At 42.0% G+C, this 26,328-nt stretch overlaps 1 long non-coding RNA gene across 1 annotated transcript in view; it reads right to left on the reverse strand.

The window, feature by feature from the left end:
- Positions 1-26,328, reverse strand: part of LOC309648989 — a 1,142,769-nt gene that overhangs the window by 968,583 nt on the left and 147,858 nt on the right. The gene's annotated exons all lie outside the window — the stretch shown is intronic.

Consider the following 26,328-nt stretch of genomic DNA (forward strand, 5'->3'; position numbering starts at 1 on the left):
CTAATTGGTAGTTAGCTCGCCTCTGAGTGGTGACTCTAGGACCCAGGCTCCTTCCACATTGTGGCTCTGTCACCCCTAATGTGATTTTTAGGTGACTGTGTTCTTCTACAGGAAGCTAGTGGAAAGGGAAAGGAGCGGGGAGGTGGTACAGGCACACTTGCTTCTCAAGGTCAGTGGTCTGAGTCACTTAGGACTTCTGGTCCTATTCCATTGGTGGTATTTTATGATCCCATCTAGATGCAAGGGAAGCAGGCAAATGCAGCCACAGCTGAAAAGTAGCTTCCTCACAACAAGTCCACACCAGGACTTGGTTGGAACAGGGAGTCCTCACTTCAAATACTGTCCCAATTTCTTCCAATCAAGCCTGCTTGATTGAGCTCCTTTTCTTCTTCCCTGCAACAAGCCTGATTCCTCTTATTCAGGAACCGGAGAAAGTCCAATCTGTGTCTCTCTACATAGGAACTATTCTCACCTAGTTTTTAAGTAAAGACAGACATTCCCAATTCCCTTCCACCTTGCTGCTGAGTAAAAACCCAAAGACAGATCATACCATTTCTCATTCAGGGCTCTGCCACGTGTTGTCAGGAGGGACTATTTAAGGAAAAACACCCAAGAGGGTGTCCAGCCATAAAGCTTGCTGACACTTAGCCCCACGGGGAATGCCGGGACTTGAGTTTTTCCTCACGAAGCCACTCCTGAGACGCGGCCTTTACAACTCAATGTTTGAAGCCCTGGGACTGCTTACATAAACATGCTCTCGGGCTTTCCTGGTGGCGCAGTGGTTGAGAATCCGCCTGCCAATGCAGGGGACACGGGTTCGAGTCCTGGTCTGGGAAGATCCCACATGCCGCGGAGCAACTAGGCCCGTGAGCCACAACTGCTGAGCCTGTGCGTCTGGAGCCTGTGCTCCGCAACAAGAGAGGCCGCGATGGTGAGAGGCCCGCGCACCGCGATGAAGAGTGGCCCCCGCTTGCCGCAACTAGAGAAAGCCCTCGCACAGAAACGAAGACCCAACACAGCCAAAAATAAATAAATAAATAAATAAATAACCCCCCAAAAAAGTAAAAAAAAAAAAAAACAAAACATGCTCTCATAACAGCACCTGGCAGCCCAACATAAAATTAATTTTACTGTATCTTGCAAGCCTTTATTGTAAAGGGCAGCATTAGATCCTTTCATAAAGACAAGCAGATAATTTCATCTAACTTCACTGACTGTGGTTAAATAGTGTTTTTCTTGTTTCCTTTTTAATTTAACCCCTCTTGTTGCTGCTTACGAGGCTCCTCCCAATCTCTCTGCACTTTTTTTTTAACACCCTGTACTTTACCTTCAGAGCCCTCACCACAGTCTGAAATGATACATTTGTGGGAATATGTCAATGATCTCTTTTCTCTTCTAGACACTAAGCTCTATGATGCATAAAATGACATTCGTCTGTCTTGCGCTCCACTCTGCTTCTAACACCAAATATAGTTCCTAGCATGAGAAATATTTGTTGAGTGTCTATGGCTTCTTCCCTCCAGGCCTCATGTTCTCCTTTGACCCACGGTGAGGCAGTACAGAGGAACACTGGGCCTCCCGGTAGGTCTGCAATGATATGGTTAGATAACAGTTCATTTGTAGACATGGTGAATTTAGCTTGATATGCTCCTCTCTTGGAAGTATTTGCCCTTTAAGTCTGATCCTGGGGTATTTGGGGGCCAGATCAAAAACAACATAGAGGTAACATGGGTACATCTCCTTTCTCTGCCTTAGATGGAAGGACATGATTGTGATGAGCATGTCTGACCCAGGATATTATATGCTCTTTAGGGATGGTGTGTGTGTGTGTGTGTGTGTGTGTGTGTGTGCACGTGTGTGTGTTTAGAAACCAAACTCACAAATTCTTATAAATTCAATTCAAAATAGGAATCTTCACGTTGGGGAATTGGACAATACCCAAGGTATTGGAGTCTCTAAGAGAAGAAAGATAATGGTGATAACACCTTTCATTTGGATTCCAAAGACATTCACAGGGTGGTTGGTTTGCTTGGTCCCTCCTGGCAGCACCACTGCGTTGTAGGTGAGTCAGCAATTATTATCCTTGTGCTATAGCTAAATGGGGGCAAGAACGAAGAAGGGACTTGCCAAAGTCTCACAACCCGGGAGTGTTGGAACTGGGCTAGGGGTGGGCAAGGCTCATCCCCAGACCTGCGCTCTTCCTGTTGCATTGTCATATGGCGCTGAGACCCAAGAGTTCCGTGCAGAAATGGTAACCCTGGAGCCATGATGTGGCTCGAGGCTCTGTGCCTTCCAACAGTTTGCCAAAGCTTCCAGCAACTTCTTCCAACACTGGCTGCTACTCCAGTTCAGAACACCCATCCTACGAGACTTCCTAGGAGGGCCAGGTCATCTCATTGGCAGCTAGAAGCTTAACAGCCAACACATACCTGAAACATAGTAGGTGACTTAAAATTTTATTTTTGCTTAAAAGTTGTGTTTTATTACAGAGTTTTGTTTGCTAGTATAGATGGTGCCTATATTTCAGAACATTGGGACTGGTTTCCAGTACTTGGGTGTGAAATAGGCTACAAGGATGTATTGTACAACACAAGGAATATAGTCAATATTTTGTAATAACTGTAAATGGAGTGTAACCTTTAAAAATTTTATTAAAAATTTCAAAAACTTTTAAAAAGACTTCTTAAAATATTTTTGAATCTATATGAATACTACTATTCTGTTTCTGTATACTCCTTTTACCTCCTTACTTAGGAGACCTTGTGTATGTAGACTGTCTCCACACAGGTGATTAAATACTTAGAGGTACAATAATAACAACAGTAATAATAATAATAATAATAAATCATATTTATTAGCACTGGCTATACCCCAAACCTCTGCTAGATATTTTATGTTTTTTAATTAGCTTCTGTACTCCTCCCAGTTTCCTAGTAAGGTAAATAAGTGACAGTGATTTCTCAAGGTCATAGTTTTGTGGGGCTTTTTAGTAAATTTATTTATTTATTTATTTATTTTTAGCTGAGTTGGGTCTTCGTTACTGCAAGCGGGGGCTACTCTTCGTTGCGGTACGGGGGCTACTATTCGTTGCGGTGCGTGGGCTTCTCATTGCGGTGGCTTCTCTTGCTGCGGAGCACGGGCTCTAGGTGCGTGGGCTTCAGTAGTTGTGGCTCACGGGCTCTAGAGCGCAGGCTCAGTAGTTGCGGCGCACGGGCTTAGTTGCTCCGTGACATGTGCGATCTTCCCGGACCAGGGCTCGAACCTATGTCCCCTGCATTGGCAAGCGGATTCTTAACCACTGCGCCACCAGGGAAGCCCAAGGTCATAGTTAATGAGTGGCAGAGCTGGGATTTGAGCCCGCTTAGTTTGACCCCCACGCCTGTTCTACTACTTTTTACTCCATGCTGCTACCTCCATTTGAGCCCCTGAATTATCCAACAGCGCCACAAGCCATCACGCATGCCAGGGGGTCAAGTGGAACGGTCAAGAAGGGTTGTCGCCAGCCTGCCTGCGTCTGGTGGGTGCCCCGCTTTCTCCCAGGGCTGTGCTAACTTTCCTTCTCTGCATAGATCAGGATGCATGATAGGCCTCCATCCTCCCTCCCCTCCGAATCAGCCTGTTCCTCCTGGGGCCACTCAGCTGACAGCTGCGGAAAGGACAGTGCGCCTGCTGAAAAAGGGTCCATAATTTCCCTCTGGCAAGAGACTACAGTCCAACTTTGGAGAGGACAATTAGCGTGCTCTCAGCTGGAACAATGGGAGCAGCAACAGATGCTTCCCATCCCAGGGATCTCCAAGCTGCAGCGCTTGCTAATGGGAGGCGTTCTTTCTCCCTGCGGAGGAAACCTGGCAGCCATGCCAGCAGCCCGGGTGGGGCTGGCTGCTGAGCTGTTAGGAGAGAAGTATTATCAGAGCAAACCAGGGGATCAAGGGCCCACAGAAGTCCAGTCACCAGCCTCCTCAGATGGCTGGGGTGTCACCCCCTCTTCCTCCTGGACCAGAAGTGGCCAGGACCAGTTCTGCTCCAAACCAAAGGGTTAAAGAACTAGAAAAATGTTACCAAATGGTTAAGAGCAAGAAATCCAGAGTGGACAGATGTGGATTTGAGTCCCAGTATTGACACTTACTAACTATTGTCCTTGGGAAAATTGTTAACTTCTCTAAGCCTCAGTTTCCCTGTCTATAAAACAAGGAAATAATAGTATGTGCATTACATGTTTGGGGGGAGGGGATGAAATAAAATAATATATGAAAACACCTTCCAGTGAAAGATCTGAAAAATGTTCTGGGTCATAATCACCTCTGTCGCTGGGGACTAGCACATGGTATAGTATGTGCTCAACAAATACATATTCAGACTTAGAGCCTTTTAGAGACAGAGGGACCTGTAGAAATCCTCCAGCCTAATGCTGTTCAGATTGTTTACTTGAAGGTGTTTCAAAGGATCTGAAACCATTCTTTTGGATATCTGTTAACCATACTGTGGAAATTTTTAAAATTCAGCTGCTTATGAGTTAATAAAACGTATCTTAGCCTGCTGGCAACCCCAAAGATGGTAAATTGTGTTGCCAGGCTAACTCACTTCTCTGAAGACCTTGGAATAAGGCTTAACTTGCCATTTCGATAAAACAAGATTCTGAGATTGAAAAATGAGCATTTACCATTTGCAAGTGCTTGTCTGTGAGAATCTCCTTGTTTTGCCATGAAAACAAAAATTAGAAATAAATCAGATGATTAGAGTAGATATAAAGCTGCCTCTTTCTTTCATTACCCCCAATTTTAATAGTTGGTTTATACCAAGGCATATTATTGTTCATATCTGTATAAGCAAATGTCATACATTTGAATATATAATATGCATATACCAATTAAGTTCTACTGCTCTGGTTTTATATTTTGGGATTCCTTGTAAGATTCCACTGCTTAAAAATAAAATTTGAGTGCCACTGATTTTCTCCATCCCCTTAATTTTGAAGATGTGACTCCAGGCACAGAGAGAAAGAGGTTTGCCCAATAATCATTGGTGCAGAACTGGGACCAGTAACCAGGACACCCCGCTTCCATCTCTTTCTCTGTGCACCCCTCCTCTTGCCCCATCACAATCAGTGTCACCGGGTTATCTCTGACCCCTGTGATGAAAACCCAAAAGACGACAACATCCAGATTCACTGTAAACTCATCAATCTAGCTTAATGCTTAGTTCGTTTTTGATGATTCTGGTCATGTTGTCGCCCCACAGCAACATTTTGACTCAGTAATAGAGGAAAGAGTTCCTGGATGTGGGGACTGAAAGCCAGCCGGACACCTAGCCTCTCTGCCCTCCACAGAGCTCTGATTCCAGGTGCCCCGAAGCCTCTAAGGCTGGTTCAGTGACTAGTAATGGATTCCTTCCTCCCTCACTCCCTCCCTTTTCCCTTCCCTCCCTTCACTCCTTCCCCCCTTTTACCCTTCTTCAAATGTCGACTGAGTGCCTACCACGGCCAAGCACTGTTCCAGCTATGATCGAACGTTTAAGGAAACAGTGCAATTGCTTCTTCTCGAGGTGTTTACAATCTATTGGGGAAGATGTATAACATCTAAATCAGTAATAATAATAATAGTATAAATGTATTACAGATGTTGAAGATGCCCATACCTGCCTCAGCAGGGCACAGCCCTCTCTTGATTCCCCTCCCGCTGGGGAGAGGGTCCTCAAAATGGCTCAGTGGTACCACTGCCACTGTGAAGGGCAGAGAGCTCTCTGCCAACAGGGACCTATCATTACTCAATGGTTTATCAGATGCCCTGGTTTGAAGCAGCTGCTCTTGGCCCCATCTAAGGAGCGCCCTAGTTGCTTTCACTCCCCACATGAACCTGGGTCTATAGCCTGACATCTTTAAAGGCTGCTTTCAGGACTTCACCCGGGCAGGCTTTCTGAGGAATTCTGATTTTTGTCTTGGGAGCACTTCTTGAGCGAGGTTGAGGAGTCCAAAGCTGGGAGTGCAGAGGTACATCTTTACTCACTGAGGGTAAAGCAGGACCCACATGGCAGCTGGCCAGGACTACCATGAGATGTTCGGCGACCTGGCACCAAATTTCAGTTTCTTTTGCGTTAAGGATCAGTGGGCAGCTGCTCAGGAACCCTCCAGCAGATGCCACCTTGTGGCCACCCTGAGATGTCACCTGGGTTTATCTGGACCATCTGGAGGAAAATGGCTGCCTGTCACTCAATCACGCAGCAAGGTACTTAGGGATACAAGATAGACAAGACTTCTCTTCTCATGGAACTTACTTTCCCAAGGGGGAAGAACAATAAAGAAGCCCCCAGATGTGATGGTGGAGCCCCCAGTTTCATGTGTCAACTTGGCAAGTTTATGGTACACGGTTATTCAATTAAACACTAATCTAGGCATTGCTGTGAAGTATTTGGTAGATGTGGTTAATACCTATAATCAGTTAATACCTATAGTCAGTTGACATTAATTAAAGGAAATTATTCTTGACAATCTGGGTGGGCCTCACCCAATCAGTTGAGAGGCCATAATAGCAAAACTGAGGTTTCTCTGAGGAAGAAGAAAATGTGGGCTGCAGTGTTAGTTCCAGACTAAGAGTTTCCAACCTGCTGGCCCACTCTACAGATTTTGGACTTGCCAGCCCTCACAATCACATAAGCTAATTCTGTGAAATAAACCCCTTTGTATGTATATATATATATGCCAGTACATATATCCTATGGTTCTGTTTCTCTGGTAGAACCCTAATAACACACCAATCAATAACAGCAACAACAGCAAGAACAAGATGTGTTCAGATGATGGTGAGAGCTGTAAAGGAAATACCAAATGTGATGTGATGTGATACAGGGTGATGGGAGGAAACTACTTTGGGTAGTGCTATAGGGAAGCTTCTTTGAGAAAACAATATTTGAGTTGAGATCTGGAAAGTGAGGGAGAGCCAGCCAGGTAAAAATCAGGAGAGCAAAACATCAAGGCAATAAATCAAGGCAATAAACCTGCTGGCGCTGGTGGATGCAGAGCAGAAGGGCTGCTTCTCCAGGGATAAGAGGTACGGCGAGACAGGGAGGAATAGACAGGGACCAGACGAGAAAAAGCCAAGCAGGCCATGGACAAGTGTGTAGATGCCATTTAAATATAGATGGTTGTTATGGGAGGGTTTTAATTGGGGACCTTAGGAAAACCACTGGACCTCGGTTTCTTTATTTGTAAAAGGAAGATTCTCATTCCCTACCAGGCTCTTTTACAACCAGCTATAAGGATCACCTGCAATATGGTGTATGAAAATGTTTTCTAAAACTAGAGTCTATTCTACCCAAGGGTAAGAGAGACTTTCATTGAGCAGGGGAGATGAACCAAGGTTGTGGAGGTAGGAGCTCAATTCCTCTTGGATTAAATATAAACTGACTATGACAAGTCATATACTTTGGCTCCCTGGTATCTGTCTGGGTTGAATCTCCACGGACCTTAGTTTTGCCAGATTCACTGAGAATGGCATCCCCAGCTTTGTTCAGAAAGCTCCCCTCTGAATAGCCCTTCTGACTCTGACAACTTCCCCTTCCCTAAAGAAGTCTTGTATGCTTCCAATCCCTGGAGATCAAAAACTTGGTCCAGGCCCACCACCAACTCAAAACAAAGCATGGGAGAGTGGCCCTCACCCTCCACTCTCGCTTATCATCGGCCCTCAGAGATCTATGAGCTGGTCTCAATAGGATGGAGGTATTAGACAGGACACATCTGGGGGCAAAGGATTAAGTTTAACAGGGAAATTATTGGCTCACATAATTTAACAAGTTCATGGGTGTTTCTACATCAAGGCATGGTTGGATTCCCAAGAGCAAATCAGTGCTACTGAGAATGTTTTCTTCTTTACCATGTCTCATTTTTCTGTTGTTTTTGGCTCCATTTTCAAACATCTCTTCCCTTGCAGTAACAGCATGGCCACCAACAGTTTCAGCAACTCCAGGGAAAGACAGCTCCCCTCTTCCCAATAACTCCTGACGGTCTCATATTTTCCTTGGGTCTCTTGCCAGTGCATCTGTGATCCACTGGTATGATTTCCCATGGGAGGGGCTGGAGAATTCCAAGTGCAACCCATAGACCTCTGGTCTATCCAACATTCCTTAACACTCTTTGCCAGCTTGGCCTGTGCGTCATGCCTGTTCCATCACAATACAGTGATGGATGCTTCAAGAATCCATTGTTGATTTAGGCGATTTGAAGTGAGTGATGAAGGCTTATGTGATACAACATAGACGTGGTTCAAAGCTAAGAGGTACTGAAGAAGCAGAGATCAATGCGGCCACCCTAATTTCTGCAGAATACTTTGATTGTGCCCCTCTGCAGGCATGAAAAGAGGGGTGGGAAGAAGCTTTCACTGTATCACTCTTGCCTCTTTCTAAGAATCTTCAATGCTCAGAATCATGACATCAACTCAAGAAAGAGAAATCTCAAAGAATTTTGAACAAATCCTACTTATATATTGGATGAGTTTAGACTTGAAGCACACAGAGTTGCATTGTTTTCCATTGGTTTAATTTTATAAGCCGTATGTATAATATATATTAAAATGAAGGATATGTGTAATCACAACCTTACAAATAAAGGTACAGTGTCCCTTTAAAACACTTTCTCTTAAATTCTGGTCTCCTCTTACCTCCACAAAGGTAGTCACTGTTAACCAGTCTGGGATGTCAACTTCCAAATCTTCTTCCATAATTTGCATATAGAGAAATAATGCACTCCTGGAAAAGAAATTGTATTGTTTTATGATGGATTGATTTAACATACAGAGTGTTCAGCTGTGTATATTACTCTGAAATCAGTTTTTAATTTTCCACTCAGCCTTGAGTCTTAAAGAAGACCCCATGTTGACATATGCTGATTCACTTCATTATATTTACCTGCTTATTTAACCATTCTTGTGTTGGTTGACACTTAATTCATTACCCACTTTTTTACAGTAAACTTCTTGCACATAGTTTTGTGTAAATGTATTTTTTGAGGATGGATACTGAGAAGTGAATTCCTGTAACATAGGGAGAGCCCGCTTTTAATTTTAGAAGATGTGCTCAAATTAATCACACTTTGAAGTGATGATACCAATTGCCACTCCTGCCAGATTATCAATTCTGTAAAGAATCATTTTTCTCTAGATTTTGGCCTGGGTGGGTTTTCAGACTTGATTTTCCGTTTTTGCTTTCCTGTTCAGTTGCTTCCAGTCTTGGCATCCGTGCCAATAGGGCTGAAGGCACACTCTGGGTTTGCTGAACAGACAAAGGTAATTGATTAGCGAAGTAGCTGACAGCTCAGCTTCCATGGCACAGATCTTCAGAAGGATGCTTTGCCTATTGTCTGTTTTCTGATGTAGTGAAAGCTGCTGAAAATCAGGTGGCTGCTGGCTCCAGCTTGCAAATCTCTTTGATATAAAGATATTTGACTTAAAATACATTTCTGCCTATATATGAGGTAGACGTTCATCCCTGTGTAGCTGCCTATATATTTAATTTTTTATTCTATTCTAGTTTTAAAATAATAACAATTTTCTAAACAAAAAAGTATCACACTACTCTGTAAATAGTGTAGAAAAAGACCGAAAATGTAGACATTTATTTTCACAAACAACCATAGAATGGGTCAGCTCTGCAGGTAATTCTTCTCCATACAAACACTGGGGGGTTGGTCCATATTCAGCTGTAAAGAAACCAGTAATAATCCAGCTGGATAAGCAGGCCCACTGAACTGATCGAAGAGACTCTTACATTTGATTTCTGGTGCACATTTTCCTGTTAACCTTTAACATATGTAGCCTGCAGGCATGGTTCACACGAACCTCCAGCCTTGTGAGGAACCAATGATCAGTCAGAGAGATGTGTAAAGATTTGAGAACACGCACCATTTTCACTTTATACGTTGTGAGTAACTATTCCAAAGGTACTTTTCTCACCACTTGGCTGTAAAAAAAATCCGTAACGTGGTGGTGCTCTGACAAAGTTACACATTTAATGAACACACCACCCTAAGGAATATTTCTTCAAATTGGATAACTGCTTCACTTGCATTCCAAGACATGCTAACTAGAGACTTTGAGTTTAGCTGGAAATAATTCTGCAATTGATCTAATTACATAGAGAAATTTTTCAACAATCTGTTTTACCTTAGTTCAGCATTTACACCTTTCAAGTATGGGTCGGGGTGGGGTTTAACCTTGATCAATAGAGAATTTGGTAACCAAGCCATCAATGTAAACAAACATTCATTGACAATGTTTTCAGAACTGTGCTTATTCTTTTTTCTGACCCCTTACATAAGTTGTTGTACGTCTTCCTCATGTGTTCAGGCCATTCTATTGTATATCGTTATTATAAGTCTTGTCTCCCTAGCTGGATTCCTTAAGGGGAAAGGCCCCATCGTTACCTTCTTTAATAACCCCGTGGCTTCCTGTTGTGGAGTTTGGTATTTAACAGATGCTGAATAAATGAAATGTTGGCTAGAATGGAAGATCCTTCAGAAATTCTTATTACCAATTAAAATCAACAGACTAATTAGAACATATTCTTACCAATTCATTAAGCAATTCCCCTAAAGTATTTGTGAATATTTTTAAAGCTAATTTGGAGTTATTCTGTATACTTGGAAGTATTACCATGAATTACCCTAAAAGTTACACGAGTCATCATAGTGATTTAAAATTAAGATGATGTCAGGAATTCTCTGGTGGTCCAGTGGTTAAGACTACACTCTTTCACTGCAGAGGGCCGGGGTTCAATCTCTGGTTGGGGAACTAAGATACTGTAAGCCATGCAGCGTGGCCAGATTTAAAACAAACAAACAAAAACCAAACACTGTCACTTCATAAAAAAATAAAATAAAATAAAATGAAGACGGTGTATGGGTTACACTGCCACCCTGTCGCAAACACATAGTAATAATAGATAGGTGTATGGGTCAGGATGCCTTCAGCTGCAACTAATGGAAAAACCCCAACTCAAATCAGCTCAAAGAATAAGCAAATTCTTTATACTGGATCACAGAAGTAATGAAGGAGGCTGACTTCCGGGTTGGCCAGTTCAGTGGCTGAACCACAGCATCATGGATCTTTTTTTTTTTTTTTTTTTTTTTTTTTTTAATTTTTATTTATTTATTTATTTTTGACTGTGTTGGGTCTTCGTTTCTGTGAGGGCTTTCTCTAGTTGCAGCAAGCGGGGGCCACTCTTCATCGCGGTGCGCGGGCCTCTCACTATCGCGGCCTCTCTTGTTGCGGAGCACAGGCTCCAGACGCGCAGGCTCAGTAATTGTGGCTCACGGGCCTAGTTGCTCCGCGGCATGTGGGATCTTCCCAGACCAGGGCTCGAACCTGTGTCCCCTGCATTGGCAGGCAGATTCTCAACCACTGCGCCAACAGGGAAGCCCATGGATCTTTTTTTTCCTTTTTTCACCTCTGCTCTCGCCAATGTGTTGGCTTAATCTTCAGGTTGACTCTCTCATGGACACAAGATAGCTGCTTCTATACCGCCCATCCACTCACATCAACATTCTTATGTAGAAAATAAGACTGTTTCTGCTTTTGATTCTCTTTAAGGGAGACGAAACTTTTCCCAAAGGCTCTCTCCAGATTTCTCCTCCCATCTCATTGGCTAGAATATGTCACATGACCAACATAAATTAATCACTCTCCTTGCCCATATCTGGGACTGGAGCTAGACTTCCCTGAAGAACTTGGCTCTGAATAGGAGAGTGGATACATCACTGGAGTTCTGTTATATAAAGCAGGAAGGAAAACAACATTAGAAAGCAACTGTTTATTATCTGCTACAGTATGCACAATTAAAATAAGAAGATTGAAATGATATAACTGTTCCTCCAAACAGCATGCTTATGTCTGCAGACGAGAACCAGAACAGAAGCACAGAGGCATGAGCAGCGATAAATGCACTGGTCTGTAGGTATGAATTTTGACTTCTATGAAGTTTCTCAAGTGAGGATGAGAACCAAATCAGTTTTACTTTTTGAAATCAGGAACTCAGATAGGATGTCCCTTCTTGTAAAAGGAGGCTGAGAAAGAAATACCATGTCTGCTCCTGAGGTTGTGGTTTCCAAAAGCTGATTACCAAAAAAAAGTCGACGGAAGCACACAGAGTCTCGCAGACCAAGACAGCAGCTGGGTCCATGACTGGATCTACAAAATCCTCAGGGTCCTTTGGCCAAGAGCCATAACTCAAGGTGTGGTGTGGTTCCCCAGCTGATACCATTTTGTGGAATGTGTCACTAGTACATGACTAGATAAGGATGAGGATGATATTTCAGGTAATTAATTTAATAAATTTTACAAAAGCTTCAGTCCTTGAAGGACTGTGGAAAAAAACGTTCCATCACCACAGGTCATTTGAGAAACACTGCTCTAAGCCACCTGAGTAAGACTTGGCCTGGGTGCCTAAGAGCTCTGGGGGCCTGAAAGGAGAAAAATACAAAGTATCTGGACAGAGAGAAAGAGTGAGACTCATAGACTGAGGTAAATACAAAAAATTAAAATAAGAGATTGCCATTCAAAATGAGTCTGCAGATTAAAACCTCAAATGCTTATAGAAAATCAGTAGCTAACAAAATCAATATTTGGAAAAGGAATTTATTCAAGGTGAAATAAAAAATAGAAATGCCTGAAAATGACTTTAAAATAAGTATACTTGGAATCATTAACAAGGTAAGTTATTCATATAAGAAATAAAATATAATGATGAAACAAAACAGGCAGAAAGAAAATAGAAAAAGAAGGATATGTGAAGGAAACCATTAGAAATTCTGAAAATAACTCAAATCTGAAAACACAGGAAAATCTTTGACTGGAAATAATCATAAAAAATTGATAGCATAGAATTCAGGAATTCAAGCACACGGACAAAATAGCAGTTAAACGTGACACACTGAGGGGTTCCAGAGTTCCAAGAGGAAAATATGAAGTACAGAGTGAGGAAGCAATTTTAGGAACGAGGATGACTGTGGATTTTCTAAATTTGAAGAAAACTCTTAGCTCTCAGAGATTAGTCTACCTAAAGTGCTGAGAGGATTGATAAAAACCAAACTACCGCACTCCTGGGCATTTATCCCAGAGAAATGAAAAATCCTTCACACAAAAACATGTGCAGGAATGTTCTTGCCAGTTGCTATTATAGCCTCAAACTGGAAACAACACAGATGTCTTTCAACAGGTGAATAGTTAAACCAACTGGGATTGCCATACCAGGGAATACTACTCAGCAATGAAAAGGAACTATTGATACACAAAATAACATGCATGAATCTCTAGAGAATTATGCTGAGTGAAAAAAGTCAATCTCAAAAGACTGCCTACTATATGACTTTATTTCTGTAACACTCTTTAAGTGATAAAAGTATAGCAATGGAAAATAGATTAGCAGTTACAAGGAATTATGAAGGGGGTGGAGCAGGAAAGATGTGGATGTGGATATAAAGGGCAACTTGAGGGATCCTGAAGGTGATGGAAATGTTCTGCATCTTGATGTATAGTTCAGTACCCTGGGTGTGAAACTACTACAGTTTGCAAGAAGTTACCACTGGGGGAGCCTGGATAAAGTTTGTACATGGGATCTCTCTCTATCATTATACTAATTGCATGTCAATCTCACAATGATCTCAAAGTAAAATGTTTAATGAAACAAAACAAACCAAAACAGCTTACTCATAGAGAAATTATGGAATGATATCTTCAAAGTGCTGGAGAAAATCACGATCAACCCAGATTCTTACAGCTCTCTAAATTATCTTTAAAGGGGAGCCACTAAAAAAAAAAATTAAAAGTAATTGATAAATTCCAAAGTATCTGAGGAAACTAAAAATAAAAAAGGAACAAAGATATCATTAATGCAACAGAAGATTAAAAGTAAAGTAGAAGGGAGGAGCAAAGAAAATGCATATATGCTTCTTTATCATTGAACATCTTTCCATATCAAATCACCTACATTATAATCATGATTATAATCACTACTGAATTGATATATCATAATTCATTTAACCAATCTCCTATCATATTAGACACTTAGACTTCCAAGTTTTCTCTATTATAAACAATGCAATGAATATCCATGTGCAGACAAATACTTTCACTCCTCTTACTATAAATACCAAAATAGGCACACATATTATAATGCTTTTGAGACATATTACTATATCATTAATATAAACTTTTCCTAATGGTGTACAGGTGCTAATTTTATTATCCACTCATTAACACCGGGTGTTATCTTTCTTCTTTAATGAACATTAAAATAATTTTTCCAGACTCTATTAACAAAATAATCTATTAACTCTAAAAAGAATTTACATAATTTCAGGGGATCAAAAAAGAAAGTAAAGAACACCCATTAACTATCACCTGTTAAATTTCTGTGTATGGCTTTCTAGAATATTTTCTTTTTTACAAAACTGAGATTATGCTAGTTTTCCCATTTTAAAATTAAAGTATAATTTACCTGGAGAAAAATTCACCACTTTTAATGTCAAGTTTTCTAAATTCTGACAGGTGTATATAGTTGGGAAATCACCACCACCATCAGGATATAGAACATTCTCCCATATTCCTGTGTAATCACCTCCCCTTCCCAACTCTATCCCCTGTTTTGTGTCCCTTTGGTTTTGCTTTTTCCAGATTGTCACATAAATGAAATCATGCCATATGTAACCTTTTGAGTTTCTCATACTTAGTATCATACATTTGAGATTCATCTTCATTACTGCATGTATAAGCAGTTTGTTCCTTTTTATTGCTGTGCAATATATATTTCTCTTAAATCTTAGCTAATTTTATTGATAAAAATGATATATTATTTTAAAATTTTACATTTATTTTATTACTAATGAAATAAAATACATTTTATATGCACTGGTTATTAGAATTCTCTCCAGAGTAAATCACACTATCTTCCTTGAAAATATACCTTGAGAGAGACAAATACTGCATGATTTCACTTACGTGTGGAATCTAAAAAAGTTGAATTCATAGAACCAGAGGATAGATCAGTGGTTGCCTGGGGTGGAGGGGTGAGGGAAATGGGGAGATGCTGGCCGAGGTACAAACTTTCAGGTAGAAGATGAAAACGTTCTGGAGATCTAATGTACAGCATGGTGATTATAGTTAATAATACTGTATTATATACTTGAAATTTGCTAAGAGAGTAAATCTTAAGTGTTCTCACCACAACAAAAAAGGTAACTACATGAGGTGATGGATGCCTTAATCAACTTGATTGTAGTAATCATCTCACAATGTATATGTATATTAGATCATCATATTATACACCTTAAAAACCACATGGTACCACCTAAATATAAACAATTTTTAATTTGTCAGTCATATCTCAGTAAAGCTGGAAAAAATATACCAAGTCAGACTTTTCTCACCTTCCTCATTGGTGCCCATCAGTGATGTGGTTTTACTATCTAGTATTTGGAGGCTTAATTGACCAAGAAGTCTCATCTCTGCTCTAGTTTGTATTGGCACCTCCATTGTCTGTGTGGTAAAGGGCCTGCCTCTAACAGATGGGCATTAAGCCAGAGCATCCAACATTATGTTGGTGGAGGTGGAAAGAAGATTGTTCTAGTTCTTTCCACGTGAGCAGCATGATGGGGCGGGGGGACTGGAAAACTGTAGACTCACTTTCTAAGGCATTCTCAGCCTTTCTGCCTTATTCTCACCATGAGAACTGTTTCTCCCTGGCCATCTCAGAACCAATACAATGAAAATTAATGAGCTTGTTTCAATAAACATTTATGAGGCTAGTTTTAGGTTAATGAACTAGGCCCTTCGGGCAAAGTCCATCCACCTGTCTAGGCTGGAAAAAAGGGTCATTCCTCCAGAAGTTTCAGCCATCTTGCTCTAGACCATACAGCTCTGTGATTAAGGGCAAAATCTTTATTATCAGCTGGTCCTGGGTTTAAATGCTGGCTCTGACAGTAGCCTATGAGACCCGGTAAAAGTTGCTTAACTTCCTGAAACCTTGATTTCTCAGCTGTCAAAGGAGAATAATAGTAATAGTATGTACCTCCTGAAGAAGCCAATGAGATCAGGTCTGTAAAATATTTAGCGAAGCACCTGCTACACGTTGAGGACCAACTACCCAATTAATGGTAGCCATCATTATCATCACTTTAGTAAGAGTGGCCATCCCGTTAAGTGGATCCAGGGCTCAGGATTTTTATTTATGCTCTTTCTTCCAACCATACCCAAACAGGAAGAGAGCAATAGAAACTGAACACATTCTCATCAGAATTAGAAAGTTCAGTGTTGTCTTTGGAATCATTTCTTGTTTCCTTATTTCCTTCCATTAGACTCTGAGCAATGGTCCATGACCACCAAACCTTGATCCCAGTTGCCCATCAAGAAGTTCATACTGAAGTGTTAGTCTGAAATGGTTTAACTACTGTTGCCCTTTCCAGTAAGGAGTTCTCTCTATAAACCCGGAAACTGGAGCAGAGGATCCAAAGAGTGTATTGAATCCAAGGCACAATAGGTCCACTTGACAAACATCCATGCTGTTACCCTGTGAGAGGCAGTGTGCACTAGAGTTGAAAGAGTGTGGGATTTGGGATCTAAAGCTTACTTTACTCCCCCTGAGCCTCAATTTCTTCATCTCTACGCTCAGAGGATTGTGATAAGGATTAAATGGGGAAAAGTCAGCCACAAACATTTTTCCCTTCCATCTCTCTTCTCTGTTATAATTCTGTATCATTTCGGTTCTGGTTCACATCATCGATCTTGGAATCTGGCATCTCTTCGTGTGTCTCCTTTTATTTTTTCCCATGTTCTATGACCAGAGTTTCTAGCTTGATGAAGACTCTTGAGGGTATGGGCTGTGGAGGGGCCGAGCCATACACATCATCAACATTTCATTACTTACTTGTACAACTAAGTGCAGTCTTGCTGTCACCTCATGCTTTCTCCTAGATGGATGGCTCTCATTGGAGATGGCAATCTGCAAGGGACCTTCACAAAAACGCTGCCCACCTCCAAGTACCCTTTTATCATGGGCTCCTCCGGCCCTCACTGGGAGTGGGGTTTCTACACAGAGCCAGACAAAGAACTTTCCATAAACTCACCTAGCAGGGAGCTCAAATGCTAGAGGCACCCGTTATTCTTACCAAGATGTTGCCCTTTCTTTAGGGGAAAGCAGGCCTTGGTGGTTCCAGTCTATTTTCCCTGGGCTCTCTTGTTGACACTCCAGGCGCCATCTTCAAAAAGCAGTGTGTGCTTTTGTGTGGTAGAGGACCAGGAGGGGTCCAATTTTGCCATCAATCATATTTAATAGTATATGCTATTAATGTAATTTTGTTATTGAAGATTCTTAAATCTATTCAGTGGCTTGCACAAGACAATTATGGTTTTTAAAAAGTACATGCGTGCAATCGGATATCACCTTTAATTAGAGCTGTAGCAATTAAATATAGTCATTATAAATGGAATATAAAATATTCGCTCCATAACAGTTGACGGGGCATTTCTTTCATTGAAAGGAAAATGACATCAGAATCAAACAATGAGAATTCTTATTATTTGATGTCTTATTAAAGATTGTCTGCTTGGAGGATGATGTGAAAGAGTATGTGGAAGGAAGCCGTTGACATTTTGAACAGCCTTCCTTTGCCTCAGAGCCAAGCTCAGCTCCGTACTCACACAGCTCGTAGTTTTAAGATCTATGCGTCGCCCAAAGACAGGCTGTTTGAGTTCAGGTTTTGGACTTGATTAACAACAAGGTCCCCCCAGGCCCCTTCTAAAGCGGAGGCTGGAGTCTGAGACACGTTTGCAGCAAATTCACATTGTGAAATCCATATCTCTTTCATAGAGTGTTTTGGTTTTGGATCATGACAAAATTAATGTGCGTTCAATGCTAAAAACGCTTCCTTGGAGGAAGTATGTGGGAGGTGAGAATGGGTAGGGGGAGAAACACCCCAAGTTCAACAGCAGCCTCATCACATTTTAGAGGTCAGGAGGCAAACTTACTGAGCATTAAATCAGGATGGCTTGATTATATTTTTCTAGTAATAAAAAATTAAGACAGAAGACATAAAATAGACTAAATAAATAAAATAGTAATTCTTCTTCTTCAAATCTGCCTTCCTGCTGTTTTGTGTTTTGATATAATTAAAAAGTGGAGAGATTTTTCCTTCCTTGGAAAAACTAATGGTCTCAGTTTATGTTCCTTTATTGTATGTTCTCTGGTCATTTTGCGACTTGTCATTTAAGAGCTGGGGAAAAGAGGCTGCTTTGTATCAGGAGAAGGTTTCAACTGGTTCCCCAGCCTTGTTGCTGCAAACATATTGGCCGGGGAAGGATATAGAAAGGAACTACAGAAGGTGAATAACGACTCCTCCAACAATTTAGAATGTTTGAAGTTAATTATCCTACTCTGATGACTGGTTGTCTAGACATTTTAAGTATTTATTTTGTGGTGTCCCCTACAGTTCATAATTAAAGACCTAAAGGAAGGCTCCCGGAGGTTTTTACTGGCCAGACCAGAAATTACCCACACAACATACTGTGCTTGGGCAAAACACAGGAAGAAGTTGCATTCCTTTTTTTCATGCAGTCTGATCGGAGGCAGTGGCTAAGAGTATTGACTGTCTTTGAACCACAATGGCATTAATGAACCCAACCGAGATCCATTAAGCTCAGCTAAGGATCTCCGCCTGGGACTCAGTGTGTCAATGGCTCCTAAGAGACAGAATGGGAGTGGGACAATCTGCTAGAATCAGGAGTTCCCTAATTTTCAGTCCCCTGACATTACCTATGCATCAGAGTCAGGAACACGACAGGAAACACTGAACTTGTGTGAAATTCACAATGCAGAATTGTTCATTCATTCATTCATTCATTCGACAAGTGTTTGCTCAGTGCCCATGTCAAAAGTATTGAGCTAATATTTTTGGAAAGAGCACAGTGATTGGGCCTGAATCTTGGCTTTGTTATTAACGAGATGGCTGTTTAACCTCTCTGACACTTTGTCAAATGAGGACAATAATATTTATTCTCACATCGTTGTTAGATGGATTAAACAAGAGAAGATACATACAATTCACTCAACATAGTGCCTAGCATGTAGTCAAATGTTTAATCGTGGTGGATTTTCAATGTGTGCAAATAGTTGCTAATGATAAAATTGATGCAAAGGTGGTGTGGAAGTTGTGGAGTTCTACACACTTGTGATGGTGTCTTCAGTTCCATGAATCCTTTCTAAGCTGGAGATCCCAGGGATATGCAAATAAAAAAGGTTCAATAAGGGTCTTCTGCATTAGACCTTCCCTTTCATCTGGAAACGAAACAAATCTCCCCAAAGGAGTAAAATAACACTAAAGTGAGGCCAAGCCAGGTTCTAAGGCATCCAGGTGGGTATAGATCTCAAGGGGATGGAAGGACTCAGGCTTCAAGGAAGAGGCAGCATTTATAGACTAGGCATCCTGTTGTCACTCAGAGGCTGCACTCTCCTTCGTTTGCCCTCTGCCTGGGCCTCTTGGTTCCTTCTCCCAATCTCCCAACTTTCAGAAGAATATATAAGATAAACACAGACACATATACACTCAAACACAGGCAGAGCTTAAGTGAGCCCACAGAAATTCCAAATTGTGTGTGTGCGTGTATGTGTATGTGTGTGTGTGTGTGTGCATGTTTGTGTGAAGCTATAGTTCTTTCTATTTGGTCTCCAGACATTTCATCCCCAACTCTTCTCCATGAACTTTCTGCCTTCACTTCATCCAGCTTTAGTGCCATATGCAACATTCCAGGGCTGCACTCTCCTCAGCTGCTTCTCTGTGTTCCAGAAAGATCCCAAATGTCATCACGTCAGCAAACTTCACTCTTCAAACTCTTCATCCTTTCTTAGAGCCAATGCCTGTCTTCCGGGTCTTTCTTCATTTAGTTGGAAAACTAAGCCATTATAAGGAATTTCTAGGGGAGTATAAAACAGCTGTGTCACTCTTAACCACATCTGTTTTGCTGAAAGGATGGGTGCTTGCAACAGCTGAGTTGGTGGTCTGCATTCTCCGAGCACCAGAAAGAAAGAACTTGGTTCAAAAGGAAGGTTGGTTGAAGGCCAAGGCTGTGTCTGGGACTCCAAAACTTAGCACATGACAGAGAGTGGGATAGAGATGGGCAGAAGGACAGAAAACAATTGAATGGATGAGTGAACAAATGAGAGGTTAAAAGTTCCCTTCCAAGACAAAGGACTCAATTCCTGGACCTTTGTTGGAGCTTTTGGAATAGAGGAGCCATTTTCCACAGGTATTGCTGGTCAAAAAGAGGATGTAAACCCAGTGTTAATGGGGACCTGCACATGGGGAGAGACTGCCTGATTTGAAAAATGAAGAGAGGGATTGAGAGTGGGAGGGAGGGAGAGAGAGAAACACAGACAGAGAGAAAGAAACAGTGTCTTGATGGCATTATTCAACCAGCTGCTTCCAGCACTGCCTGAGCCCATTACACTCCTGGACTTTTCTGCCACATGAACCAGAAAATTCCCTTTTTTTTTTCCTGAAGTCTTTGTGATCATTTGCAAACAGTAGTCCTGATTAATGCAATGATCGCGGGGGTTGGATATTATTCTTATTTTTCTTTTGAAGGTACAGGAGAACATGACTAAGAGAAAAGGTAAGGAACCATGTGCTTTATGGTATGTTTCACAGTGACTTATATTCCAGGGTAACTTTTGAGGGGTTGGGTGGGAATCAGACGATCAATAATCCTGCCTTACATTAGGATAAGCTTTTTTAAATGAGGTGGTTACCCCCAGCTTGACCAAAAGTCATCACCCGGGGGAGGGGGACATTGTTTGGGGAGGGGCAGCACTGGGGTGCAGGTAAGTTAGATTCTGTTTCTCTTTTATGGGGGGAGGAGGGAGGATGTGTTTTAATCTCTATTTTTGAGCAAATAGGTCACTTGGTAAATTTCTTTTTTCTGAATAACCTCTCTGAAGTTAATATTCATGTGTCCCTCTGATTTAGGTATTGGAAAAATCCTCTTCTGGTAAAAAGTTGACTGAGGTTGACTATTAAAATATCCTCCCAGAATTATGTCCAAAATATTCCTCTAGGTAGGAAAAAAGTGGGTTTTAAATAGCTCTGATATTTTTCCCTTTGTTTTATCAATACTGCCTCATTTCAGCGTGGGCAGGCCAAATGGTTCTGGCTTCATCCCATGAATTAATGATTCTTCAAATCAATTTAATCTGGAGCCTAATAAATTTTCCTAATGACAAATCAATGTCAAAAATAATGAAAGAAGGAGTGATTCAATGTGTTTGCCCCCATCTCTACTTCCCTAAGCAGAGATGTATTATCTGAAGGGCAGACTTCGCATTTTCTCTTTCTACAGTGCATGACACTTTTTCCTAGGCAGGGTGAATTGTCAGAGGCAAGAATACAGATTTCTTTCACCTCCCACAATCAGACACTAGTATCTACATGTTATCCTTTCTCATGCTTTTTAAAGCTCGGCCAGAGTCAGCATCAGAGAACTAAGTTCCTTAGTGTTCCTTGCACAGACAAAGAAATAAAAAAAACAAAAAGATGGTGAGTGTGTGTGTGTGTGTGTGTGTAATAGGTGTGTTTCTGGAAAAATTTTAAACAATGTTGATAGGTGAAGGTATGTAATGTATTAATGTAATGGAGTATGTAATGGAGAAGATGGTCAGGAAATGAGCAAGTTTCTTCCTCCTGACTTGAATACTATTGCTTAAAACAAAGATGTAATGACACTGTTAAGCTAGCATTACTTCCATCTCCAGACACTTAGTTGATAGCCCCAAAGAATTAACCAATACTTGTCTACTTTGTGTCCATCATTGTCAGGTACTATAAGTGGTTGTGGAGATTAAGTGTCAGCCCTTATGAAACTTGTAACCAAGATTAAGGATGCAAATCTAACACACACAAAACAATTAGAAGAAAAGTTGGCTGCTGATAATGACAACAGGGGCTCCTCAAATTCAGAGTTGGGTGAGAGGCCAGTTATGAAGGAAAGTCGAAGAAGAAAAGTCATGTTTAAGAGGCTAAGATGCAGGGTTTAGGCAAGAGGGCAGGGAATGAGTGTCACCCACGAGTGAGGATAAGACCCTGATAGACTAGAAGGTAATATCCTTGTTGGTTCTTCCCCATTCTAATGGGGAAGAGACTCCAACCTGTACACTGATTTGCTTTCCTAGGAGCCCTCTTCAGGGCTGACTCCTGAAGAAGTGCTAGGCTGGTGAGGGAATTTTTCACTGTGCAAGGTCATGCTTCATGATACTACATTTGTAAAGGGCAATGGACATGTGTTCCCTATACATTTATCTTAATTCTCTAGACTACCTTCAAGTTGGGCTGAAAGATATGGGAGTAGAAGTGACCAGACCAGATGACCCCAAGAAGATTTCCAGAGATAGGTCTCCTAGAAGTCTCAGAGGCATTATCTTCCAGGGTTATAAAACTCACACCTCGTATGTCTGCCATAATGGATGTGTTTAATAATACACATTGTCCTTCTGGGAACAAGGTTCAAAACAGCTCAACCTTTCCCCTCTCAGAACTGAACATCATCAAATATTTAAGAGCGGAACTCTCCTTTACCCTTGGCCATTGTTTAAGCGCGGGAGGAAGGAGAAATCCCAGTCTCAACTTTTGTCACCTTGAGACGCTGACTTTTCTCTTAGACATTTAAGTAGAAACCAGGTGGATTAATGGCAAATTAGAACAAGCTCCCAGGACTCGGAAGCTGGACTTGGCAGCAAAACCCTCTTTTATATAGCAAAACTTATTGGAAAAGGAAAACTGGTCTGTGTGATACCGTTGATGGTTGACTTGCCCTTGGATCAAGATAGTCTGATCATGTTGTTGACAACTCTTGATTTTTCCTGGTGAGAGTGGTGGGTTTGCATAGGTTGGAGGCAGGGTTAAGATACAAATGGGAAATGAAAATCAGGAAAGATGCACTCAGAAGATTTTCCCTGCACCATCAAGTCTTAGAGTGCCATTTTCAGCATTTTTATTGCTTATCAAATAAAAACTCAAAACCATGATTTGAAAAAAGTAGTATTATGTGACTTCCTCTTTTGTAAGTTAAGTTGAACTAAAATTTATTTTTATTTGAGATACTTGGATGTCCCTTGAGAAAAATGTTACCAGGGTGAAATGGATTGGAGAGAGGGCGTCCTTTGCTGTTTCTCTGGGCAAGCTCAATGACTCTAACTTAGAAGCGTCCCATTGCCCAGGACAGCAAGGGAGTAGACCCCTTTTCATGTAAAGATTGCTCAACTTTGTAAGCTCCATGAGAGAAATGAGAAACACTTTATGTCCTTTCAATATCTCCAGTGTATGTCAGCATATTACATGTTTCGAGAAACATGCAGTGAGGAATTCTGGTTATCCTGCACGTCACACATTATGTGACAGTGGGACAGGTGTGTTCAGGTAACATGCCTTCACTTGGTTCTCTGTAGAGTATGGTTTGGGAAATGTGCCATCAGCCATGCCTTAATTACTTGACGTCACCCCCACTCACCCTGAGCACCTTCCACAGTGCTAAGCATATACTGGGTACTCATCATAGATTCAGAAATCCCTTTTCAAGGTCCTTTAACACTCATGACTTTATCTGACCCTTGAAACAAAAACTCTTCATCTTATAGACAAAGAAAATGAAAGGTAGAGAAGTCCAGTGACCTGCCCAAGGATAGCATAAGAATCTTCACTGATGTTTGATCCCTCCAAAGCATGTGTGTTTTCTATCCCACCACTCCAGAAAACAGCTGGGTGAGAAACGTTAAGTTATCCCAAAGCCCGAAGAATGTGATGCCTCCCCAACCTGGCCCCGAACTCATGAAGAATCTGGACTCGTTTCCACATCTCCACTTGCTCTGAATGCCCAACATGAATGTCTCTGTACCAGGTTAAGTAGTCTTGTTTTCCCACCTTCAAATTTGTAATCTAAACAGTGGAATGCCAGCATGTCAGTTGAATGGGGTATCTGGATCCTGGTCTGATTTTTCTTGCTTTACGTTCTTATTTTCTGAAAGTCTTGGCTAATGAACCAATCGGGGCCCTCAGAGCAGCCTTGGGCTGCGTTGAAGCTAGGTTACACCTGGCCTAGACGCTATGATGCCAGGATAGATACATTGCAGTGTACCCCAACCAAGGCCAGTGGGGAGTGCAGGAAATGCAGGGAAATGGAACACGGTTCCAGGCTCACCAAGGAGAGAAATCCCTGACTCAAAGATTCATGGGCTGGAAAAGATGGGCTGAGCCTTGGTGAGCCAGGAATCCCAGAAGATCAGATCCCAGGGGCATCCCAGTTTTTAGCCTATCTTCATCCTACCCCTGTGGTCAGTGCATGCGAGTTTCCTCAAGTACCCTTGAGTCATCATCTTCTTTGGCACAGCAGCCCATAGCTAGCAGCCCATTGCCCTGCAAAGCACACACCTTTGCCTGACTTTCAAGACCTCCCAGAATATGGCACACTGCCCTCCATGCCCACCTGCCATCTCTCCATCTAGGCTGGTCTGCTCACTACTCCTCCACCATCTCTGGTCCAAGCTCACCCAAGTCCACTGTATTCTGGGATGCTCCACTGGGGGCCACTCTGCCTCTCTAACTCCTACCCATCCTTCAAAACCCAGACCCAGTCCCACTTCCCCTCTGAAGGGTTTCCTAGCAACCCCAGCCCTGACAGATTCTGAGTCTGACTTGAGTAGCCATCATTTTGGCTGTAGTGGGTACTCAGCCCTGAGTTATCATTGGGCAGTTCCATGTGAGCACTTATGGTCTCACCAGACAGATTTTGAGTTGGTTGACTGTTACTAGACATCTTCATGACACCGTGTCACCACCTCTCCCCTCTTCCTCAGTGGCTAGCATAATGTGAGGCTCAACCTAGCCCTCTAATCTCTTTTCAGTCCTTGTTCATTGCACGACATTCTCTAGGTAACCCTGAAGGTGAGCCCACTCCTTTAAATGGTCACAGAATAAAGTGTGGCATCTGGAGCAATTTGGTATTTTTTTAGACTGGCTATTACTACCTTTTTAAAAGTGCTTACTAAGCATCAGCTATTTCTCCTAGGTTCTTCCCATAAATTATCTCATTTAATCTCCCCAAGAATCCCATGAAATCAGGGAACTGAGGCTCAGAGAACTTAAACAACTCACCCAAGGTCATACTGGCAGTGATAAAGATGGGGTTCAAACCCAGTGAAGAACATTCCCCAAACCCCTTGGAGGCAGTTTCTGCTCAGGTGGTGTTTATTCTTTTTCTATTCCAGCCTCCTGATGTTACTGTTGAAATCTGTTTCTTCCTTGTCACTCTCGAAGTTGGAAAACGGACTCTGCCTGCCCTTTACCAGTCAGTTGGGGTCAGAGGAGACAGCCTTTGACATAGGACCCCCCGGAAGAGCAACTTCCGTCCGTGCCGCGACCCCATCCCTTGCCTGTGGTCTGGAACCTCTGTGGTTGCTGCCCCTACCTCCTGCATCTTCCATCTCCCCAGTCCCCCTCCTCTGCCCTCAACCCCCAGCCCCACCATTAATGAGAATCAGAAGGAGGGAGAGTGGGGACTTGAAAGTGTAATTCCTTTCTTATTTATAGGTCTCCACCGGCGGACCAGGGGCAAGGAGTGTGGTCTCTACCCTGAAGCAAGGAGCAAAGCTCTCATAGGGGGCTGGGTCCTGGCTGGGCTCGGCCTGTGACCCCCAGTGCCTTAATCTCTCCAGCTGTACAATTAGGTAAAAGTTGGGCTACAATGAAAACCAGATGTTACATCAGGAGCGAAGTCTCCTGGGCAAACAAATTAAACAATAAATAAATGCTTTCGGTTTTACTAGCGGCTGGCCATTCTGTACCTCCTCCCAGGCTCCAATTAGGGCACTCCTGTTGTCTTGTGGAGTTTTAAAACCCAAGTGTAAATAAGAACGAGTCCTGGAACGCCAGAAATGCTTGCTAGCTTTGATTTTTATTTTTGTCGATTGTTTGGCTTTGCTTTGGTTTTCTGCAATGTTGCCAGCCTGTTTTTGCAAATCATCATGAGTTTGATTTGACATTCTGGTTTAAGCTGGGGGGGGGGGTGCAGAAATTAACCAGGTTGTACCCTTTTTTGGTCATTTGGGGAACACGGATCCTGGGATGTTCTCATGTGTGAAGGACTCTGGGGATCACAGAGACCTAGCGTGCATTTCTCTCATCTGCCAGAAACCCAAAACAAACCCAAATCAGAGCAACTCCAGCTCTAGGAAAAGCAACACTGAACTTGGCGTTTTAACTACAGCCATTCACTTGAGAATCTCTCTACAATGTTTGTATCTGCTTTCCTGCCT

This window comes from Balaenoptera physalus (genome assembly GCF_965194825.1).
Source record: "Balaenoptera physalus genome assembly, chromosome: 19".
NCBI classification, from domain to species: domain Eukaryota; kingdom Metazoa; phylum Chordata; class Mammalia; order Artiodactyla; family Balaenopteridae; genus Balaenoptera; species Balaenoptera physalus.